The following is a 15,466-nucleotide window of genomic DNA, read 5'->3' as shown; positions in this document are numbered from 1 at the left end:
TTTTCCAGGCTTGTTTTTGTTTGTTATTTTTTTTTATTCATGGTGTTGTGTTTTTCCCCGACTTATGCTGATTGAGTGTACCTTAAGAATATTCTGCCTCTTTTGCTGCTTGTTACTTTTGATTGCACTGTTGTTCTTCTTATGTAATTGTTAATTTGACAAATAACCTTAATATTGCTAAATATGAAGTAAAAATACCGAACTCCAGGGTAAAAAGTAAAATCACAAAAATACTGAACTCCGAGGATAATTCAAAACGGAAAGTCCCAAATCAAATGGCAAAATCAAATGATAAAACATATCCAACGAATGGACAACAACTGTCATATTCCGGACTGGGTACAGTTATTCTTAAATGTAGAAATGGTGGATTGAACCTGGTTTTGTAGCGTTATAGCACGTGTATGACAGTCGCATCACATTTCATTATATTTATAACAATGCGTGAACAAAACAAACATTAATAGGTAAAAAAAATACAAGATTGAATGTTAAGCAAGGATAAAAGGAAGTCACATGTCTTAGAACAAATGCATTGGTTGTTCTATGTCTATGTTCATTATGTAATTGTTTTATGATAATTTATAAATTTTGTCTTTCGTTTTTGTTAATGTGCTTTGTCTCTGTGCCTTTTTGTGTTTAATCACAAAAATATGGAACTCGTAGAAAAAATCAAAACGGAAAATCCTTAATCAAATGGCAAAATCCAAAGCTCAAACACATCAAATAGATAATTTAACCTCTTGCTTGTATGACAGTCACATCAAATTCCATTATATTGACAACTATGTGTGTACAAAACAAACAGACATTATAAGTTATCATTTTAGGGCCCTTTAATGTTTGCTGTTCGATAAGGGCAAGGGCTCCGTGTTGAAGACCGTATTTTGATCTATAATGGTTTACTTTTACAAATAACAAATTTTGACTTGGATGGACATGTGTTTCATTAGCTCTCATACCACATCCTCTTATATCTACAAAATATGTAAAAATGTGAAGTTGTTAATAAAAATATGAAGCCAATATATTTGTGATGCTGTTTCCTGAATCTCCGGAAATCAAGGTCAGTAAGTTGTAGCCATAGAACAAAAAAATGGACGAGAGGCAGTTGATTTGGCTCTAAATGATAGATTGGAACCCTGCTAATAATTTGTAATCACAGCAACGTTAGTGTAGAAAGTTGAAAATCTATGTTTTGACCATTTATACTCACCAATATTCAACAATTGCCTTGGTTTTGGTTTCACAAGTTTAAATTTATTCTCGAAATAAATGGTTTCTCGAAAAATCTTTCTATGTAACTGGGTAATTGTCAATCAAAGTACATCTTGCGAAATATAAAGTTAATCTTTTGGAGCATCAACGATTTGTTCAAATGCTTTTAAGATATTTTTAGCGCGAAAAGATACAAAAATTAACAAGGGTGATGATAAAGAAAAGAAAGTACAAAATCCTGAAGGGGTCAACTGATCGTTTTGGTCATTTGACTTATTTGTAGATCTTACTTTGCTGAACATTATTGCTGTTTACAGTTTATCTCTATCTATAATAATATTCAAGATAATAACCATAAGACGGCAAAATTTCATTAAAATTACAAATTAAGGGGTAGCAACCCCCAACAACAGGTTGTCCGATTCATCATTTTAGGGCAGATAGATCTTGACCTGATAAACAATGTATGATTTCAGATTTGCTCTAAATGCTTTGGTTTCAGAGATATAAGCCAAAATCTACATTTTACCCCTATGTTCTATTTTTAGCCATGGCGGCCATCTTTGTTGGTTCAGCGGGTCACCGGACACATTTTTCAAACAAAATACCCCAATGATAATTGAGGCCAAGTTCGGTTTAATTTGGTCCTGTAGTTTCAGAGGAGAAGATTTTTGTAAAAGTTAACGACGACGAACGACGACGACAGACGACGACGGACGAAAAGTGATGAGAAAAGTTCACATGGCCCTTCGAGTCAGGTGAGCTGAAAAGGGAAATATAAAATTTAACAACCACATTCACTCCGGGAAGTTTATAAAAACTGACAAAATCAAACATTATTAGTCAACTAAGGTAGCAATAAACAGTTAGGAAAAAATATTAAAATTTACCCTTATAAATTTTACCATCCCCTTTTCATTGCTTTCTTGCAATATTAGGCTTACTGTTTGTGTCATATATGTGCTTATGTATGTAATCAGAATCTTCCATAGATTTTAAATCCAATATATAAAATGGTGAAATATAATTTCTTTTAGGTGTATCCATGGCAACGATCTGCATTTATTTATTATAAAATATTGCAAAAAGGGGGGGAAAGATGTCACATATTTCTCCAAAATTTGGCTAAAAGTAGAATTTCAATCGCTTGGAGAAATACCTTTTCTAAAACTGTTTACATATATCTTTCACTAAATCCAATGAAAATCATATGTCTTTCATCTCTTTTTTTTCCGTAAAATTGCGTCAAAAACTTCGTATAAAAAAAGCTGCTTGTAAACATTACATTAATTTCTGAACCGATGACCGGTCTAGCTATAAAAATACGGAGAGTCAAACAGAAAGTAGCCCATAAAATATGTAAAAAATAATCTTGGTGTCATTATCAACCATCTTTGAAGGCTAATTTAGTACTCAGTTGTCTAAAAATGAATTTTATTATATGTATACACAATAACTTTCATATTTGACAAATCCACCGGGGCCATTATAAGAAACTAAACTAACTGTGAATTGATACCTAAACGCGAGAGAAAAACAACGGGCATATTACCCAGACTTGATACAGACATTTTCCAATGAAAAATGGCGGGTTAAGCCTGGTTTTGATGCAAGCTTAACCTCCCACTGGTTTTTTACAGGTCCGTTTTATCAATATAACGCTGAGTTGTTTTACTAACAGGAAATAAATCAAATCAAATTATTTATTGGTGTAAAATCAAAATATTGAATTGTTACCAAGACAAACATAACAATATTTTCAAATATACAAGATTTAATGTTTAGCAAGGATAAAAGGAAGTCACATGTCTTAGAACAAATGCATTGGTTGTTCTATGTCTATGTTTATTATGTTATTGTTCTATGATAATTTATAAATTTGTCTTTCGTTTTTGTTAATGTGCTTTGTCACTGTGCCTTTTTGTGTTTAATCACAAAAATATGGAATTCGTAGAAAAAATCAAAACAGAAAATCCTTAATCAAATGGCAAAATCCAAAGCTCAAACACATCAAATAGATAGCTTAACCTCTCACTTGTATGACAGTCACATCAAATTCCATTATATTGACAACTATGTGTGTACAAAACAAACAGACATTATAAGTTATCATTTTAGGGCCCTTTAAAGTTTGCTGTTCGATAAGGGCAAGGGCTCCGTGTTGAAGACCGTATTTTGATCTATAATGGTTTACTTTTACACATAACAAATTGCGAATTAGATGGACATGTGTGTCATTAGCTCTCATACCACATCCTCTTATATCTACAAAATATGTAAAAATGTAAAAGTTGTTAATAAAAACATCAACGATTTGTTCAAATGCTTTTAAGATATTTTTAGCGCGAACAGATACAAATACACAAGGGCGATGATAAAGAAAAGAATGTACAAAATCTTGAATGTAAAAGGTCGAAATTATTCAGATTTTGACAAGCTAAAGAAGTAATAAGCACAAAGTACAATCACAAAAATACTAACTCAGGGGAAAATCAAATCGGAAAGTCCCTAATCACATGGCAAAATCAAATGACAAAACACATCTAAAACGAATGGACAACAACTGTCATATTCCTGACTTATTCTTCATAAACCGATCACAATGATATCTTTTTTTTTGCAATACAATACATTACATGAAGCTCAATTCGCTACATAGCATCACACAAAGCACAAATCAATATATAGGACCACACCGATATCCAAATCACTACATTACAACACACAAAGCATAATTTAATAAACACCAACACATCAATATGCATTTCACTACATAACACATAATATCACACAAAGCACTATCCAATACAATACTTTTCACAACATAGCATTAAATAGAGCAAAATTCACTCATAACACCGCTCAAAGAACAGTGTACTACACAGAATCACATTTAGCACAGTTTGCTCCACACAATCACACAGAACATAATTCAATACATACAAACACTAAAATACAATTCACTACATAAATATGTGTTAAAGGCGACCGTATTGTCTTCCATATTGGTACAATTCCATATCGTATAGTGTACCAACTATCCATGAAATCAGCCCTCTACTTATCTTGGTTTCTTTGGGACCTTGTTGCACTGTATGAGAATTGTTTTTTTTATCAAAAATATACCCTTTGATAAGGAAATGGAAAATTGAACTGAAGGAGGATTAGTAGAACAAATTGTGCCCCTTTGCTTCCTGCAAAGTGTTATGTGTTTTCTCTTTCATTTTGCTTACTTTTTTTTAAATATGCACTAATATTCAAAATACAACTTATTAATGAATGGTACTAGATTATGACTCCTATAACATAATGTCCTTTTGCTTAAACCAATGTCAATAAATATGCTAACATAAAACGGGATCCAGATAGGAGCTAACAATACTGTATTTGTTTAATTTTTATGCCCGTGTTTCTCTTTCTTCATTTGTTGCTTATTATTAAACATTGTTTGTTTGTTGTTTAGTTTGCTCTTTTATAAGTGTATAGATATTTTCTGGTAGTTGAAATACATTGAATTATGTGTTCTTCATATGAAACCCTTTTAGAATCAAAGATAGGAAATTTCTCTTTATTATAAATCATCTCCTTCAAAATTTAGAATATGGTTTTCTGACGATTCATAGGAAGTTAAGGAACAAAAGTACCCGAGGGATTATAATTTTCTAATAAGACTTTTACTAAATATACTCAAACTTAAATCTGAATGTTTCCTATTGTAAAGAGAATTGATAAAATGATATAGTCCAAACTTACTTGTAAAGATTGAACTTAATTTAATGATTCTCTATGATTCTTATTGAATACATATATAAATACTAGGTAGCAGTACATGTATCAACCTCAGACTATATCATTTGACTTGTAAGTGTATATACTATTCAGGAGATAAACCAAATTTTGCCAAGTATTTTCCATAACCATCACATAAAAACACTAACGATTCATTGTGTTTAAAACAAATACAACGAGGTTTCTCTACTCCATCTTCTGGATTGTTCAGTACTTTGCTATCTTTTCCATCTTTTGATATAAGTATTATTCTATTAGAGTAATAGTCTGCTACAATAATGTTACCACAAGTATCTGTAGAAAGTCCTTTTGGCCCTGATAAATCCTGTGTATATTGCCAGATCTGTTTACCTGATCCATCCATACAGTGTACTGCATTACCTTTATAGTCACTATAGATTACTCTGTTATTACAGTAAACAAGGTGCCACAGTGGTGAGGTGCTCTGCACCTTTAATGACTTCTGTGTATTTTCTTCAAAGTCTATTATACGGATTTCATTATCATTCACCCCTTCAACCAAGGAATTATTGGATGTCCCTCTTGTACTTTTCGTCCCTCTTTTGTACAGTGACAAACCTACAGCTAGAGAATTGTTGTAGAATGATAGACATAGCATTTTTTGTCTAATGGGATATATTTGATAACTGTTTCATTCTCCATATTGAAGATCTTTATGGCTTTCTCAAGAGGATACGTTATGGCAATGACTTTATGATTGATCTGTATAACACTGTATGCTCCACCAGATATTGGTAACTTTTTTTGACGTATACCGCCAGAAGTAAAAAGGTTAACGTTACCATATAGTTCTGCTACTAATACTCTTCCATCCATCAGACAAATCATATCACTGATATTCATCTTCATGTTCATCTCCGTGGATGTCTCAATATTCATCGTTATGTTGTTTATGTTGGGTTGTTCCCGTGATTATACTTGTGGATTCCTTCTCACATTTGTTTCCCTATTCAACGGTGTTTCTGTTTTAACAACTGCTACTTCTCCAAGGGATTCTAAGGATTCTAACTGGCTTAGTATGTTTTCTATAACATCATTTTGTTTCATTTTGATGTCAAACCTGTCATCATTTTCAATATCTTCCGCATATCGTTGATATGTATGTAATTGTTGTTGAATCTGATGTACTCCTAGAAATGATTGGAGTGTCGATGTGTGGGTTGTGACACTTTGTAAATGGTCTTGCATTGTCTGTAAGTTAGTGTTTTTCTCTTCAATTTCAGTAACGAAAGATGTGGCTGTTGATTTTTCTTAATCCAATAGTCCGTCTGCTTCTTGCTTTAATTTTTTCTCAAGACGGTCTAAATGTTTATTTATGTTCTCCCTAACTTTAAAGATTGACTCTTTTATGCTTTCACATTGTTGTTCCCCTGTTTTGATGTTGCTTAACTTTTTACTTAGAATTTTTTCAAATAGACGTGAGATGAATTTGATATCTCTCTCTACAGATTCTTTAGATTTTTCTACATTCGTTTTCTCCACTTCACTAGTTAAACTTTTTATTCCTGTACATTTTGAATGACTCCTTGAAATACATTCATCGCAGCAAGGTATTAAATGGCTGGGACAGTACAGGTGAAGTTGATTGTCGTGTTTGTCATATTCTGTTTTGATGGCTTGGAAGAATGGTTTATAATTGATATCAATAGTTATTTGATCACGTGTTCCTTTGGATTTTTTGTGGTGACTTAAACATGTTGAACATAAGCCTTCATCACAGTTGTAACACCAGATGTCAGCTTTAGTATAAACTTTTCCTTCTTCACAAGGTCCACATGGTATAGGTTTACTTGATGCCATTACCTATGTAAATAAAAATACAAAGTCTTTAGCTTGTAGGTCTACCGTAAATTATTTCGTCTTATCATAGCCAAAACTTAATATTAATCTCGAAGTGAGTTAATTGATATATATCTCAGTTTCGGATTGATCAATCTTATTGCTAAATTAAATAGTTTCTTGGAGTTGTCTCAATTTGATGATCCAATCATGTTGATCATATAATCATCTGCAGTTACAGTTACAAAAAGTCTCGGATCATTCAGTCATGGTTCCAGTCATACCTCTCTAGTTAACCACAAAAAGTGTGATCAGGTAATACATCTTTAGATTCTGATTTTTATTAATTAGGAGGTTCCACAAAGATCGTTTTAGGTCCCCTACAGTTCGTTTTATTTATAAATAATATGACTTTGGAGGCATCAAAGTCAGTCATTAAAATGTATGCTGGTGATGAAATACTTCATACCCATGGTATAAATACGGACGAGAACGAGAAAACATTAAACTGTGATGTCAACACTATAAATACATAGTGTTTAAACAACTAAATGGAATAATTCCTTTTCAAACAACTTCTATGCTGGTTAAAACCTCCTAAATACTAGCTTAATTAGTTACATCATATTTCGTTGGCTTGAACGTGTAAAACGAATCAGACACAAGATAATAAAACTTACAAAGAGATATAGGTCATACACAAAATATATCAATACAAGATAGGCCAATAACATCTGTTGAAATACAAAAGCTTCTAGGTAAATTTCCAATTGATTAAGGGCCTCAAAGAATGATTGATTATGTCACCCTCTTTGCATAAAATCATTATTAGGACTTTCCACTTTTCGTGGAAAGACCTTTTGCTTTGTTCAGATTTTGTGATCTTTTGCATTTGTTGCGATTGTTATCTTTTACCATTCTTCTGTGGAAAGGTATATTGTGTTATTATTAAGTCTTTCAACTTTTCTGTGGAAAGACCTTTTGGCTTTGTTCTGATTAATATACGTTTTTTTCCATTTTTACGAAAAGCCATAATGTATTTGTTCTGATTATTTGGTCTTTTTGCTTTTCGTGGAAAGATAGTTATCAAACGAACAAGAATTATAATTTAGTACGCCAGACGCGCGTTTCGTCTACATAAGACTCATCAGTGACGCTCATATCAAAATATTTATAAAGCTAAACAAGTACAAAGTTGAAGAGCATTGAGGATTCAAAATTCCAAAAAGTTGTGCCAAATACGGCTAAGGTCATCTATACCTTGGATAAGAAAATCCTTAGTTTTTCGAAAAATTCAAAGTTTTGTAAACAGGAAATTTATAAAAATGACCAAATTATTGATATCCATATCAAAACCGAAGTGTTGACTACTGGGCTGGTGATACCCTCGGGGACATCGACCCAGTGGTGTAAATATTTATCAAAGGTACCAAGATTATAATTTAGTACGCCAGACGCGCGTTTCGTCTACATAAGACTCATCAGTGACGCTCATAGACCTTTTTTCCTTTGTCAGATTAATTTTGGGTCTTTCCACTTTTCCGTGCCAATTTTCAGTGGAAAGAGCTATTGTATTTGTTCTGAATATTAAACCTTTCCACTAATTTCGTGGAAAGGCCTTTTGCTTTTATTATGATGACTTTTTTTTTATTCTGTAATCTTAAATCTTTGGGTTTTTTTGTTTTTGTTTCACAATATATTGAAAGGATTTTTGGTCACTTGTGTCCTACATGAATGGGTATTTTTCCCGAATCACCCTGTGTAACCAAACACTAATTCTTATAGAAGTTATTTCCCTGTGTTCCCTTTTTTCTAGTCATCACTATTTCTGAAACCTATAAAGATGTCAGCAAACATTTGTCTCCATATGGTCGTCTACTCTTAAGAATGTTTTATTATGTTTATTGCCTGGTTTGTCTATATGTTTGGTTTTTGTGCTTCTTTTTTTACATATTTATCTGGTTTTATAGGGATTAAGATGATCACACAATGTTGACTGCTGTACCTCTATTTTGACATACACATCTATTATGTCTGTTTGTTTTGTTCACATATCGTTGTCAGTATGATATGTACAAAGTCATTTATATGACAGTTGTTATCCATTCCTTTAAATGTGTTTGAGCTTTAGATTTTGACATTTGAGTAGGGAATTTCCTTTTTGAATTTTTCTCAGAGTTAAGTATTTTTGGTGATTTACCTTTTAAATATTAGTGCATAAGAAGAATTCTTACAGCTCTGTTTTCAGTGTTGCATCATATTTATTCTTTGATTTTCACGCATTACAATTTCCCCATATTGAACAACAAAAATCAAATTTGGTCAGAATATAAGCATCATAAAAATATTTTTACTAGAAATATCTAGATGTTTCTTAATTCTGGATAACAGTGTAATATGAGAACGTATGCTTTTACATACATCATCAATTGGAAATTTACCTAAAGGCTTTTGTGCTTCAACAGATGTTATAAGACTGTTTTGATAAATTTAGTGTATGACCCGTATCTCTTTATAAGTTTATTGAATTATGTCTGGGGAAGTCTTAAAGTGAAGTAAGAGGATAGAATAGAATTTAAGTATAAGTTTAAAGTCTTAGAAGTTCTGGGCATATAAATATTGAAAATATGCCGCACAGCCCTATATGTTGACCTTTGAAAAAATAGTAATGCATATCAGCTCTCATTTCTAGGATATGATACAATCAGAAACTTCATAGTAGAGTAAAAGTGGTACAGTTTTAGGCGAAAAGGGAGTTCCTATGGGTATTTGTATTGTCTATATTTAAATAACAAACATCAGCATATCACCTATGTTAAATTTTGGAATGGATATAACTCCCGTAAGATGTCATTAGATCACTTTGGTTAAACTTAACAAAACATGCTTTTATTAGAGAAGATGACCATTTGAGACAAATCTTTGCTGATATCTTTTTAAGGTTTCAGAGAAATTAAGATAACTAGAAAAAGGGGACAGAGGGAGATAACTCTATATGAATAATTGTTCTGTTACATAGGGGGGTCTGCAAATACCCATCACTGTACGACATCATTGGATAAACATTATTTAGATATGTCTTGAAACAAAACACAAAAACAAAAAAAACAAAATTTAAGACGACAATATTTAATAAAATAGATATCAAAATAAAAGCAAAAGGCCTTTAAAGGCCTAATATTTAAAACAAACACAATAGGTCGTTCCACAGAAAAATGTCTCAGAAAAATAGAATGATCTAATATTACTCTGGGGAAAAAAACAAAAGATCTCTTTCCATATAAAAGTTTAAAAGGTGGAAAGACCTATTGATTTTCCTTTGATTATTATCATTATTATAGGAGGAATGAAGCATTTCAATATTCCAAAACAGCAAACAAGAAAAACAGAGGCCCAAAAATGAAGATTTCAGACAAACGACAGGCAAGATAGTTTAGCCGTGATAGCTAGTGTAAAAGTAAATTCAAGGATGATGGTTGAAGAATGATTGAGGGAACCGTCATAACTTAGAAAATACCGAACTCCGAGGACAATTCAAAATGGAAAATTCCATATCAAATGACAAAATTAAAAGCTCAAACACATCAAACGAATAGAAAAAGCTGTCATGTTCTTGACAGACATTTTCCTATGCAGAAAATGGTGTATTGAACCTGGTTGTATAGATTGGTAAACCTCTCACTTGTACGACAGTCGCCTAAAATTTCTTTATATTGACAACAATATGTGATAATGTGACAAAATAAATAAAATTCTGCTAAAGAATAGATACTTTCTGTGAACTGGCAGGAGAGCCATGCTAACAACATTTAGTTTGCATTGTCTCAAAAAGAAGACTTCCAGGGGAAAAAGTTGAATCACAAAAATACCGAACTCAGACGAAAATTCAAAACGGAAAGTTCCTAATCAAATGGCGAAACCAAAAGCTCAAACACATCAAACAAATGAATAACAACTGTATTATTCCTGACTTGGTACAGGCATTTTCTTATGTAGAAATGGAGTAATTGAACCTCTAAGAGAAATACATCTGTAAAACGTCAATTGGTGATGAAATTAAGAAGTAAAAGGATAAGAACCTAATTGAAACGTCCGTAAGCCCCCAGTCTTAGGCTTAGTATTAGTGCAAAATGCAGATATTTCGTGTAACCAGTGCCTTAATTTAGGGAAATTGAACAATTTTAAACAAAGACGAACTAAATAACTGTGTGACCCGATCTTTTAGCAGTAGTTTACTTCATTAAATATTTAAGACGTATACAGTTTTTGGCGTTGTCAGTTGGTTATTTTCGACTTATAAGTTTGAATGTTCCTTTGGTATATTTCGACTCTCTTTCACTTGGAACAAATTCAGGGACCCAAGTGGTCAAATAATGATATGGACACAACAACTTACAGCAGTTATGACTTAAAGATTGTTCACAGACCTAGTCCCAAGCATGGACATGATGATACACTTTCTAAAACTGTCAAAGGTAATGATAAATCCTGCAAACAGGTCAATTTATCAAGTGACTATGTGTATAATGATTCTAAAGATATAAGCAGCTCGATATAAGTGATTGGATTACAAACAGTAGTGACTCAAGGGATAACAGAATACTATTGATCAACTTTGCAAATATAAACATATATAAAAAAAATGTCTATTGACGAAAACGATAATGAGGACATAAATTCAGAGGATTTTCTTAATCGAAAAGGACGGATGCGTTATATGCGCTGGTGTGAAAATGAAATTATCGAGATTGTTTCATGTCGTTGGGTAATAGTTAAAACCTTTCTGGCGTTTTTTTTTCTATTTTGTTTATGTATTTATTTATATTTGGTATGCATGTTTTTAACTTCTCTGTAACCTTTGTATTCCATGGTTTTATTAGAAAATAAACTATCTATCCATCTTTAATATAAATCAAACATTTGTCTAGACTTTATGCTACGACAGAAATAATTTAAATTGAACGATGTGACTCATCACTTATGTAGATTTTATTACATTTCATTTGGGTTTATAGTCGTTTATGATTACATTTTTTATGGAATGCGATTTCCAGAGTTCTGTATAGAGCAAATTTTGGCGTATTTTGTTTTTGATACATTTCATCAAGTCGGAGCCCAAGTGATCCGACGAAGGTTCTGTCAACGGATCTGACCAGTACACATATAAACCTATATAAATTACTAGTAAACATTAACCGTTCAATTTGTGGAAATCTTAATGTACCCAGATATGAACAGCTTTGTCAGTTCTGTGGTTAAAACCAAGTGGAGGACGAGGCACATTTTTTACTTTAATGTCCTAAATATAACCAATGGGGGAAAACGTTACTATCTCAGGTTGATAAATTACCAAATTAAAATGCCTAATGATAAATGAAGACAACACATTTTTATCTTTTCATTGTGTGAATTTTATTTAAAAGCTGCACTTTGCAGAAAGAAAACAGTATAATTGTACTCTACCTGGTAAAAAGAACATGTTTACTACAGCATTTAGAGTTATCTCTCTGTATTCACAAACTGTACTTGTATGATTTATACTTAGATGATGTCTCTTTTGTATGTTCTAATGTTCTGTATATAATTAACATAACCAGAGCGAGCAGAACTAGAATGGTTGGTGTATATATATATATATATATATATATATATATATATATATATATATATATATATATATATGCAAGTGTGAATAATCTTGTTACATTCTGTTATGCCCGAAAGGAGGAAATAGAGAATTTGAAAATTGAAATTTAAAAGGGATAATAGAACCTACAAGTAACGAAAACATTCCGTTTGCAAGCAGTTACACTTTTAATTCTAGTTAAGGCAGCACAATACAAAGATTTTATACGTCTGATTCCCTAGTTTTAAAATGCTGTAACTTTCTTTGAAACGGTTGAAAATTTATAAAAGTGGTATTTATGGATAGCTAACAGATTTCTCTTTCAAATTAATGCAATGATAGTATTATTCAACAATTATGTAATTAACTATAATGTTAACTGTGTCTACAAAATTTTACAAGAATTTTCTAATTTCAATTAAAATTAGCTGCTTCGTGGATACCCGGAGAGGGTTGATTTTATTATATGTTGTTCCTAGAGCCATTATCTACAAAAGGGTGTCTCAGATTTCAGATAGAATGTATAGATCAAATTTTGACATAATCATACGTTATCTACTTTTATGTGGTAAGGATGTTTACACTAATTACAGATTTATGAGAGAATGGAATACGATAGCAATAATTTGAAAAAAAGTAAAAACACAGAAATACTGAACTCCGAGGAAAATTCAAAGAGGAAAGTCCCAAATCAAATGGCAAATTCAAAAGTTCAAACGAATGGATAACAACTGTCATATTCCTAACTTGGTACAGGCATTTTCTTATGCAGAAAATGGTGGATTGAACCTGGTTTTAAAGCTAGCTAAACCTCTCACTTCTATGACAGTCGCATCAAATTCCATTATATTGACAACGGTGTGTGAACAAAACAAACAAAAACAATAAACATTTTAATGTATTCATGATGTTGAGACATTTAGACCCCACTGCCAACTAGGTAAAAATGTCACAAATAGGGGTAAATAGTCTAATTCGGTAGGTCATATTTGTGAAAAGGGAACGGGATTGTAGTTACGACATAAGGAACATATCCGATATCATCTGTGAAACGAATATTCCATAACGGTCAACCAACTGATGGCGTCCGTAAAATTTACAAAGTGATGATTTCAACTTCACCATTTGGAACTCTTGGTTTAAAAATGAAAATTCACACAATTTGGAACCTGAAATCATCTCTTTTGTCGTAAAGTTTTGTTTTCAACCGACCCTCATAGTCAATTTCTAGATATAAGTCATGATCAAATTGCAAAATCAAAAGCTCAAACACATCAAACGAATGGATAACAACTGTCATATTCCTGACTTGGTACAGGCATTTTCTTATGTAGAAAATGGTGGATTGAACCTGGTTTTATAGCTAGCTAAACCTCTCACTCTTTTGTAGCTCCTCCTGTGTTGATTAAGTATTCGTGAAAAATTTCCTGTATAGTTATAGAGATGATAGAGCTAAATTCATTCAAGTGAACTGACCAAGATTTTGCCATTAGTTTCATAATAATCGATTACATAATGATTGCATAACAAAAATGTTGCATTCATTTGAAACACTATTTTTTTATCTATCTATATGTACCTCTTTTATTAATTTATATGCAATCTTAAGAAAGTAACAGTATTTTAAAGGTTGCAGATTGGATGTAAAAAAAAGTATTGTATGTGCTACCTTAAATTATATATTTGATAGATAAGTGGAATTTTATAGATTTAGTTGACATGACTGATACATTATTCCAGTCTGGAATACGTGTTTTTTTACATTAAAACCATTTGATGTAAATTGATTAAATTTGGTTTCCTTTTTAGCAATTTGATTTGTTTGTTGGTATTCTGCCTTGCCCACTTAAGATTCACGTTACGAAATAATGATTGGAAGAAACCAATTTATAAAAAAAAACATTTATATAATTCTTTTAAGGAGTTGAAATGATTATTGTCCTACTTATGAGCGAATACAAAGTTGAAGATTAGCCATTGTTTTCATTCGACATTGATTCAAGTAAGCACTGCAAACTACCGTCATTAGTTAATATTTGACTTTATAACACTTTACGAAAGAAAAAAACACTGTCGCCTTATATCACAAGTACAAACTATATATCTACTAGCTTACCTCTAAGTAGAATGTCACCACATCTCTAGGTATGAGTGGAAATTATTTTCTCTTGCAGTTTTCATTTTCTCTTCTAGTTTTCTGAAATCTTGTTCTAACCTGATTCTTGTTATCAGTAAACTTTTAAATGACATTGATTATGCATTACCCATGCATTACCCATGCAACGACAAAGTATAAAATTAAAATCTTTTGATCGGAATGACATATTTTATTATTTGTTTTATGTATACATGCATATTTCGGTTGATAACCTTTTAACATTTGAAATATGTATTATGTCTGTTATATTTTCTTTATAAGAATTGTTTTTATATGTTTCATTATCAGTTGGTTTGTTTGTGTTAAAAATAATTTATGTACATCTACTTAGCTTCTAATGTTTAGCCTTAGAAAAGTGTAAGTCTCTCTGCTTCATTTTTTTTAAAGAAATGAATGGTGTTGATGTATTCGAAAGCAGGAGGCAGTAAAAACATCCTCTATACAGACAAATAACTCAAATGTGATTGTATATAGCATATATTATGATAGATGTCGTGACCATAGTTTTTTTTCTTAGAATGTCCACTCTACATAAACTTTAGAAACCAGCTCTTTAAAAACATTCAACATTTAGCTGATATCTCCATAGAACATATTTTATTTGGAACAGACGAAATTACTGTTGAACAAAACACAATCCTTTTCAGAAATGTACATAGTTATATACGCCATACAAAAAGATTCTTTGATTAATATTGCTATATCTTAAAATGTACTCGTATCCAACTGTTATACTGTTTAAACATACTATATCTATTGTATATTTTTCAAATTGTACTGAAATATATAATTGCTGTCATCTTGAAATTTTGTATATTGTACTTATATGGAGAGGATTATCTTAAGTTGTTATAACTTGTATCCAATCCTATTGT

At 31.6% G+C, this 15,466-nt stretch overlaps 1 long non-coding RNA gene across 1 annotated transcript; it reads right to left on the bottom strand.

Annotated features, from left to right (window-relative positions):
- Positions 1-6,187: 6,187 nt before the first annotated feature.
- On the bottom strand, positions 6,188-14,705 carry LOC143058716 (uncharacterized). The gene is made up of 2 exons (XR_012973209.1): positions 14,550-14,705; positions 6,188-6,831 (listed from the first exon to the last, which is right to left on the bottom strand). It is a non-coding gene; the product is annotated as an uncharacterized LOC143058716 (long non-coding RNA).
- Positions 14,706-15,466: the final 761 nt, after the last annotated feature.

Source organism: Mytilus galloprovincialis, chromosome 1 (genome assembly GCF_965363235.1).
Source record: "Mytilus galloprovincialis chromosome 1, xbMytGall1.hap1.1, whole genome shotgun sequence".
Classification (NCBI taxonomy): domain Eukaryota; kingdom Metazoa; phylum Mollusca; class Bivalvia; order Mytilida; family Mytilidae; genus Mytilus; species Mytilus galloprovincialis.
The sequence above is the reverse complement of the archived record's forward strand: the minus strand, read 5'-3'. Positions and strand labels throughout refer to the sequence as shown.